This window comes from Culex quinquefasciatus, chromosome 2, assembly GCF_015732765.1.
Source record: "Culex quinquefasciatus strain JHB chromosome 2, VPISU_Cqui_1.0_pri_paternal, whole genome shotgun sequence".
Taxonomy (NCBI): Eukaryota; Metazoa; Arthropoda; class Insecta; order Diptera; family Culicidae; genus Culex; species Culex quinquefasciatus.
Window position 1 is genome coordinate 158,165,019 of NC_051862.1, and position 10,570 is coordinate 158,175,588.

Sequence of the window (10,570 nt, forward strand, 5' to 3'; positions counted from 1 at the left end):
CTTTAGTTGCTGAGATATTGCAATGCAAAGGTTTAAAAACAGGAAAATTGATGTTTTCTAAGTCTCACCCAAACAACCCACCATTTTCTAATGTCGATACCTCAGCAACTAATGGTCCGATTTTCAATGTTAATATATGAAACATTTGTGAAATTTTCCGATCTTTTCGAAAACAATATTTTCAAAAATTTTAAACCAAGAATAACATTTCAAAAGGGCCAAACATTCAATATAACGCTTCATTGCGTTCGTTCAAACAAGTCTCCATATAGAAAAGCTATTAAAATATTCAAAAATCTGTATCCTTAGAACGGAATTTCTGATCGATTTGGTGTCTTGGACAATGTTGAAGGTATTGCTTAGGAATACTTTGAAAAAAATAGTTACACTCTGAATTTTTTTTTGTAACTCGCCTTTTCACTTAAAAAAAATGCACAAAATAATCTTTTTTGAAATTTAAATTTTGGATATATTTAAGATTTTTAGTCATCTTTTGAACGATATTTCTGTTGGAAAATTATTTATTCGTGATATTTTTTCAATTAAGGCGTTACATACATGTAAATTGGCTAAAATGTCAGATGTTGGTATGAGCAGACATTTCAACTTTTTTTAAAATCTGTTTTCAGGGTATTAAAATATACATTTTCATCTATTAAGAATATAAAAATGAAGACATTTGGATGTACCATTGCCGAGATATAGCTATTTTAAGTTGGCAGTTTCAAAAAACGGGTGCCACGATATCTCAACACTGCGTTGACCAAATCGGCTCAAAAATTTGGTGAAGACTCACTAAACGGGTCTTGTGTGCATGACGAAGGCCGATTCTCAAAAAGTTTATTTTAAAAAAAGATAAAAATATTTTTCTGTTTTTCATATAAAAAATCAACAGTTTTTGATTGGTGCGCTGGAAGTGGGGACGCGAAGTCGTGATTATTCAGGTTAATTTTTTGGTGTGCTTTTGTGTCGCTATTCGTTTGGGGTGAGTGATTGTGGTAATCGAATAATAGCATCATTGGTGCGCTGGAAGTTGGGACGCGAAGTCGTGATTATTCAGGTTAATTTTTTTTGGTGTGCTTTTGTGTCGCTATTCGTATGGAGTGAGTGATTGTGGTAATCGAATAATAGCATGACTTACTGAAGAGTTTTTTGTGATTTTTTTTTGTGATCTTAGTTAATTGTTTTGTGATTTTCAAAGCCCTTCCTATATCATCGTTGATCGGAAGGCACGGCGTCGGGTAAATTGTGTATATTTTTTCGAATAAGGTTTTATTTTTTATGGTGAAAAAGCCATTTCTATATAATGATCGAAAGACGCACTGACATTTTGGATTAATTAATAGTGGAGTGAAATAATTGTGTGTGAGTGACTTTGTTTGTTAACCAGAAAGACCTTCCCATAGCATCGTTACTCAGAAGGCTCGCCGACGGGTTTGTTATGAAAGTCCTCCCCATAGCATCGTAGCTCGGGAGGCATCGAAAAGCCAATACCTTATCCTACTAACCCAAAAAAATAATAATCATGTGATGCTTGAAGGAGATGCTGTGGATTCAACGGTCTCAAGCGGCATCAACAAGTATATTGCGAAAAACTGTGTGCTTGATGAGTCTGCAACTTCAACTATCGGACTAACATTCCTCCCTTTCGTTGAACTGCAGGCTTCTTGGGAGGGCGCCGGTATTGACTAATAAAGTAGGGATCTTCAGATGTTAAACAGTGAACGGATGGTTGGCTCCCACTGATCCTTTTTGATTCATTGTTTAACTTCAGCTGATCCGTCAATAACAGAGTAGCAGCTCATTGGCAGTCAACCATGCTCATGCTCATGCTCAAAAAATCAACAGTTTGAAACCTAAATTTCAAAATCGGGCTTCGTCATGCACACAGGATATGTCTTGAGAGTCTTCACTCAAAATTTCAGCCAGTTTGGTCCATCCCATCTCGAGATATCGTGGCACCCGCAAATCAACTCGGTGTTTTGAGAAAAACGCTCAAAAAGTTTAACGGTTCGCTTTGCGCATGGCAAAACTTTAAACTTAAATCGTCTTCGACTCACTTAAACCATGAAATATCTTTATGAAACTTTCAGGCATGATTGGAAATCATATTTTGAAAGGTTTTAGTAAATAATCGGAAATATGATTTTTTTAGATTTTTTACATGTATGTAACCCCTTAATACAGCTTATTTGGACATGACGTCCAAATATTTTAAAAAATGCTAAAGGTTATTTATCTTTCACATGGAGGAATTATTTTTAATAATATTAATATTTATACTTGCACTGTAACTTGGATTTTGCCCGCAGTTTTTTTCTCGCACTTTTGACAACAAAAATTCGAAAAATAGGCAACCAGTTGTTGTTTGTTTACACTGCCAGTCGCAGTTTCCACCAAACTGGACATTCGCACTTAAAAATTGCGATTGACAGCTGTAAAACAAGCGAGCACTTTGATCATTTTTTAGAAAATTTGAATTTTCCAAAGGCAGTTTGATAAGTCGTAATAGTGCGATCGATAGCAATAATTTAGTGCGAAGTCCAAGTTAGTGGGAATTGCGCAATAAATAAGAATTCTTATTTATTAATTATTAATAATAATTCCTTAATTTTTTAAGAGCATGAAATCACTGAAATATTATTGATTTTTTGTGCTTTTTCGAATACAAAAAAAATTGCTTAAGAAGACAAACATTGTTAGATAATAAAAAACTGGGATACAGAAGTGATCACAATAAAAAAATACTCGTTACTTGATTTAAAACATGCTAAATTTTTGTCCCCATTAAGGCTACAAAAAAAATATTATGGAAAATCTTAAGAGATACCCCCTGGTTTGACTATTTAGGTAAGAATAAGCTACAATTTATTTTAACTTCGACTGTGCCAATTTAAAGCCAAATTGGTTAAGGTTTATGGCTTGCTATAGTTTCTATAGCGAACCTAATACCTTAACCGATTTGGCTAAAAATTGGCTCAGTCAAAGTTAAAATAAATTGTTAATAGTAAATTAAGTTTTTTAATTCAGTTAAATGTTGAAATGAAATTTGTAAATGTTTTGAATTTTTTTAGAATTGACAATATTTTTAAGGACTGTCATCGAAACCACAAAACTCCTCCACCAGAAAACGTAGGAAAGAAGTTGTTTTATTTCTATATCTTGAGATTTCCGTTACAACGCTTCCTAACAAGATGCCGTGTGTGCCGTGTGTCCCCCTCACGGATAATTGATTTCTTCCCTAACCCTCTCTCTTTCAAAGTGTCCCACAGTGTTGCCAAATATCATTTCACGTCTCACTCGCCAGTCTCGATTCGTTTGTTGTTCCTTTTTAAATGGTTTCTTGCTTTCATTCACTGCTCCTCTTTTTTCAAGTGTCTTTTTCATTCATTCTCTTCTATCATTATAGTTTCTTTAATTGCGTGTGTTTTTTTAACCTTTTTTTCTTTTCTGCTGCGGCAAGGGAAATATATTTAATGGATACTATGTACAAGTGTTTTTTGGATTTTTCCCGCGTTTGCCGACGCTCTGTCTTTCTTTTTTGTTAGTAGCTTAGGTAAGTAGCTCAGAATTTTTTTATATCTGATTTCTAGAAGTTCGGGCCAAAATTAAATGTAAAATCACGCTGGAATATAAGCAGCTTTGTCTCCCTCACTAGTGTTGGTTGAATCCCGCTCCCAACAACTCTTTCTATCTCTCTTGTTTTTTTTTTCAAATGCATTGTAGGTGAGTTTGTTTTCGATTACTATTTTTTTTTAATAATTCAGTTTTATGATTTGTTTTTTGTAAGTTTGGTTTTAGGAACTAATACAACTTGGTCGTGATCTGTTTGATGACAGCAAATAATATACGTTATGTTTTGTATGAACTCTCTATCTTTCTGTTTTCCTACTACATGATGATATGTGCTACACGAGTTTTGTTCGGTTTTCCGGTGGTGGCGTACAGATTTGATCGCAAGTGATTGCTCGATAAATGAAACGAAAACGAAAAGAAAACTACGGGAGCGGGAGTCACTTTGGGATGTTCTTTACTGTCGATGAGCTACATATTTTCTGTTCTGTTCTGTTTCAGTACATTTGATTGTCGCTAATTTAGCTATACATGGATGGTTGAGTTGCATTAAAGGGAGGAAATCTCAAATCTCGATTAAATTTTCAAAAGGCCCTATCTGCATAGGAAACCCATGAGGGATAGGTTTTTTTGAAAATTTAATCTAGAAATACTAGCATATTTAAGGATCTAAATAATCTTTTGTGTGTGATTTTTTGTGTTCACAGGAAATGGACGTTTCACCGCATCTTTCGAGCAGTCTTTCAACGCACAACTCTTCGGCTAGCTAGAGCTCACATTTGGTTTAAATGTTCTTGTTATAATGACCGTTTTTTTCCTTTGTTCTGTGTTTCATATAAGGTACAGCAACAAATAAGGCAAGCAACTTTATTGTTTTTAAAATTCATCTCATATTGAAATAATTTTCCGCGCTATGATAATGAATTCACCTATTCTGACTATTGGTATTGGCTGGAATAGTTCGTTTCTGTCAAGCCTTCGTTAAAAATAGAAAACTTTTTTTTCTTCAGTACTTCTTCTTCTTCTGCCTACTTAAATGCCTTCGTTATCCCTCGAATACCAGATAATGCTCTAACAAAGCTGAATGTATCACCCCTCAAATGTCGCGGCCAAATATCGTTAAAATTGCACAATTTCTTTCTTAAAACTAAACCATGCTAAGAACTAAAGCCCAACGCGTTTAGCACGTAAGCTTCCTATCTAAAATGAAACGTTAGATTCACCTTTGAAATCCAGTTAAATGCTAGTTTTGTTTTCTCTTCGCGCAATCCTAATCTAATCTTTTCAAGTGCAATTGTACATTTGTGCAAGTGTCTTTTTGTGTGTTTTGTAGATTTTCTTTTTTTTTTGTTGCTTTTAACGAAATGCGATCATCAAGCGATTCTGTAACGTCTTCCGACTATGCTGCCCTACGGCTCTATGCTATTGCAGCACACCAAAAAAGAGACTGCCACCATCCCCACCCACCTTCTCCTTAAGGGACGAACGCATCTATTACTAATAGTTTTGTTGGTTTTGTTTTCTTCTCAGTATTAATTTTGGCTCTTTACCAGACTTTGCCGTTGACATCGTAGAGTTTTAGTAATTTGACTACCGTTTAAATCTCCGCGCCGGAAATGCTAACGTGTGACAGTGTGTGAATTTTCGTGAGTGTGTGTGTGTGTTTTGAGGATGCTGTCTCATGGTGGAGTTACAGGAAGAATGTCGATCCAAAATGGTGTGTGTGACCCTTGGTGTGATGGATGTTGATTGTTGTTGTACATTGGAACCTTAACAATTGTGGCTTTCGGGCGAGGTTTGGTTCTTGGCATTCGGAATGCAAAGTAATACTGAAGCGTGTGGCTTGATAGTTTTGCGTGAGAAGCTTTGCGTAAGCAGTGTATAAAATATCTGGAATGCAGTTTTGATTGAATATTAGAACGTAGAGAGGTAATAGCTTAAGTGTAATCGAGTTAAAATGAAAAAGCTTAGGACAAAAAAAGTAACTCAAAATTCAAGTACAATTTTCGTTTTTTTTAAGCAAGCATAAGTCATAAAAAAACATAATTGAAGATGTGCATCTGTAAAAAAAAGTAATTCTCCGCCAACTCACACAGCAGTTGCCCCGACCCCTCTTTGATTTGCGTGAAACTTTGTCCTAAGAGGTCCGTTTTTTGATATCTCGTGACGGAGGGGTGGTACGACCCCTTCCATTTTTGAACATGCGAAAAAAGAGGTGTTTTTCAATCATTTGCAGCCTGAAACGGTGATGAGATAGAAATTTGGTGTCAAAGGGACTTTTATGTAAAATTTTTTATTAGACGCCCAATTTGATGGCGTACTCAGAATTCCGAAAAAACGTATTTTTCATCGAAAAAAACACTAACAAAGTTTCAAAAATTCTCCCATTTTCCGTTACTTGACTTAAAAAATTTTGGAACATGTCATTTTATGGGAAATTTAATGCACTTTTCGAATCAACATTGACCCAGAAGGGTCATTTTTTCATTTAGAACAAAATTTTTCATTTTATGATTTCGTGTTTTTTATAACTTTGCAGGGTTATTTTTTAGAGTGTAACAATGTTATACAAAGATGTAGAGCAGACAATTATAAAAAAATGATATATAGACATAAGGGGTTTGCTTTTAAACATCACGAGTTATCGCGATTTTACGAAAAAAAGTTTTGAAAAAGTTGGTCGTCATGGATCATGGCCGTTTATGGTCACCCGGGACAGACACGGACGACGAAACAAAGAGAAACGCAAAAAGTTACATTTTCAACATAAAGTGTTATTGAGATGACATGAATTTTGTTATTACCGTCTGCCCGGTATCTCATTTGATATAAATAACTTTGATCATTTGCAAATCAGCAATATACTCTGGAGCAACATTTGAAAAGGGAGTTTAGCATTTTGACACTTTGAACTACAGTGGACTCTCTGGCTGTCGATCTTCACGATATCAATATTGCTCCAGCTGTCAATTATTATTAGTTTTATTAAAGACACTTTACCATTGCAATGGCATTCGTGTCGTATTTTTGAATATACAGAATTCTAATTCGGTTTCTAAATCTGTTCTTTAAGCTTTGTAAGAGTAAGAAATTTTATAACATTTTTTTCATTCTCGTTGAAGTTAGCTAAAATTGTCTCTAATGTCCCTCTAACCAGCTGTCAATAAATTATTCAGTCCCTTTAAATAGATTGCTTTGATTTTTCGTTCTATAATTTGATAACTCTCGCTCTCGACGGTCCCTTCAATATCGACACAAGAGAGTCCACTGTATTTTGCAAATTCCTTGACAACTGGTAACCATTTCACAAAATACGAAGTGAAAACCAATACCTGGCATCCCCAGTAGCGTGGTTCACGTTTCTATGAAAAAGACAAAAGTTGTTATTTTGTCTTGCATCAACCGGAATTTCGTTCTTTTATGTCCCCAGAAGCACTCCTGAAAATTTGAGCCCATTTGGTAAGGTCTAGGAGCTCCAGTTATAATTTGAAATTTATATGGGATTTTGATTTATTTTCCATGGGAAACTATCTTTTTTTACATTGTATTAGACACATTCTCCGGCAATGTACACCTTAGGATGAAATTTTGAAAAGCGTGTATGAGCTATTTGGATATTTTTCCTCGATTCTAGACTTCTTGAAGCTTCGAAAATCATGGTTTTCATTAATTGATCATTTGAATATCATTATGTACAAGTTGGTTAAGTTATGCATCAATTCATGATAAAATCATCGTTTTAAAACATTTTTCTAAAAACTCCTGGTTTTCAGCGAAATAAAATCCAAAAATTATTCTTTAGATTGCATTTTGTAGGTTTTTAGTTGTACTAAACGGAAATGTCATGGATTTATAGTTTATCTTAAGTTAAGTATTTTTTCAATCTAGTGTAAGTTTGCCATTTTATTGCGTTGCAACGTCACGAAAAAGGGACAGTTGTTTATTCCAACAGAAAACTAAACATTCAATCATTTTGATATTTTAGATGCTCTTTGTACTTGGAAAGAGCTTTCAAATGCAACCTAGAGCGACTAAATTGGTTGTTTAGATCCAAAGTTACAACAGGTTTAAGTTTGCGTTGCAACGTCACGAAATTTTAAATCATATTGGTCAAATGGCAAAAAAGGTGTATGCGTAGTTGGTTGTTGAAGATAAAAGGGCACTAAATATTATATAATTTTTATATGTTTCCGAGCATATTTACAGAAGAATTGTACATGGGTCATTCACAAATTCCGTTACTTAAGTTTGAATGCAACTCGATAAAAGTAGGTATTTTATGAAACTTGTAGAACAAATCAAAATATACCGATGTTCACAATGGGGAAAAAATCTAAAACTTTCAAAAAAGTAATCACTTGGTTACTGGATGGCCCCTTTATGATAAACTGATTTACGCGAGTGTTTATTCAAATACAACGCAACGATTTTTTTAATCCTGCACCCTTATGTAAGCCAAATTATAGTGAAATTCACTAAACATTAAAAATCGCGTGATTCGATTGTTTTTTTTTACAAACTTTTGTCACTTTGTTGATGGACGAACCCTTACCTAAATAAGTTGTATGCAACGTTTAGTTGTTCGCAATTAAAAATGTTATGTTGGGCAGGTAAACAGTTTTATTATTTCCTCAAATTAAAATTTAATTTAAAATGCGCAAAAGTCATTAAAATAAGTTAAGTTGTTTGCAGATCACCCCTTAGGGCCATCAACAAACGATATGGGCACTTTATTTATAAATTTCAGCCCTCCTGAAAACTTGAAGCTCCTCCTCCCTTCTAAAACTTCCACGTGTTTTGTAAATTGCTCAAAAGCATTAAAATATTAAGGGAGCGTTCGTGAATTACGTAACAAAATATTTATATTTTTAGGCCTCCTCTACCCCATGGTAATACATTTCCGATACATTTTTTGTATAAATCCTCGAACCCCCCCCCCCTTGATATTACACCGTTACGTAATGTATGGACGTCCCATTACATGGATAGAGGAGGGGAGAGTGGGGGGGTGTCCTTCGTGATAATAGAATAATACAAATATTTATTTTTACTTTAAAAACGTTTGGAAAACTTCGTAAATCGTACTGCTACTGTGATAGCGTTATAGGAGGAGGGGGGGGGGGGGGTCAAACATGGGCGGGCAAATCAATTCACATGTCCTTGTACTGTCTATTAATGTCCTATAATAAAACCTTAACCTACAGTTGTTCAAACTAACAAAAACTATGGTTTATTTTGAAACTAAAATTTCGTGACGTTGCAACGCAACGATAAACTCTGTTTTCAAAAACTAAGCGTTGCAACGTCACGAAATGTAAGTGGTCTTTAAAAATCGGGGTTTGATTTTTTCGTAAAACTAATGATTGCATTCGATTTGTTGGCCAATTTTGCACTTAAAATGGAAGAAGAACTCCAAAATTGTCGTTTAACAGAGCAGAGTTTATGGCAAAAATGAATTGTGTCAGGATTGAGAAAAAGTCACGCGTTGCAACGTCACGCTACATATTCCCCTCGCAAAAATCGAATATTTGCTTAAAATAATGCTTCCATACTGTTTCTTATAGGAAATTTAATGTACTTTCCGAATCTGTAATAACATATGTACCTTTTCAATGTATTTTTTGAGTTACAGCCGAAAAACTGAAAAAAGAAAAGTCAAAGCGTTGCAACGTCACGGCGGAATGTGTCATTAGGATTTTTTTTTATAAATCGATGAAATGACTTGATTCTTATAGTAGGAGATAGGTTTTGAACTGGGGAACAACTTTGTAGAACATACCAACATGCTAGGAAGTGACCCTTTAAAGATACAGATACTTTTAGATGGTGGCTTTTGAAGGGGCCAGCAACCATCTAAAAGTATCTGTATCTTTAAAGGGTCACTTACTAGCATGTTGGTATGTTCTACAAAGTTGTTCCCCAGTTCAAAACCTATCTCCTACTATAAGAATCAAGTCATTTCATCGATTTATAAAAAAAAATCCTAATACAATGTAAAAAAAGATAGTTTCCCATGGAAAATAAATCAAAATCCCATATAAATTTCAAATTAAAACTGGAGCTCCTAGACCTTACCAAATGGGCTCAAATTTTCAGGAGTGCTTCTGGGGACATAAAAGAACGAAATTCCGGTTGATGCAAGACAAAATAACAACATTTGTCTTTTTCATAGAAACGTGAACCACGCTAATCCCCAGCTACCTTCCAATACTGCGGGTTTTGTTAAATAGTTACTGGTTGTCTCGGAATTTGCAAGATACTTCTGTCAGATCGGATATGTGCCATTTTCAAATTTTGCTCCAGATTATTCCAATTTCGACTTTCAAATTTTCATATTTTGTAATAAAATTATCTAAAAAGTCATCGTATTTTTAACATAATTCTGATAAGTAACATAAGCGTAACAATGAAAAAAAAACTTTAATATGTACAGTTTTTCAGTCAATTAAAAGTTTCGATGCTGATAAAATGAATGATCAGTACAAGGCTAACTATTAGAGTAATACTAAAATTCCAAGTAAAAAAGATTAGGGAAATACGCAATTTTTGGTACCCTAACATGTCGTCAGCTGTGTGCTATCTTGTGACATAGACCATTTTGGTCGAACATGAGTTAATGATGACGTTTTGCTATACTTAACAAACACTATAAGATGCATTAACCCGATTTTGGAAACTCGCTTCCGTTTCCCGGATATCGCAATACACACTTGTGACAGACCATTTTATCATCAAAATGATCGTGCCCACTTGTGACACGTCATACATGTTGTTGGAAAATGTGGAAAATTTTTCTTGTTTTTCACAAATTTATGTTGATACACATTTTCTGAAGGCAATGCAATCTTTTGTTTTTGAAAATATACTGATTAAGTCGGTTAAACTATTGATTTAATCCTATTTTAGTTTGTATGCGAATTCTGTGCACACTTGTGATACGTAGTACAATTTTACTTTCGAAACACACTTGTTACACGTGCTTTTCAGATTTTAGATT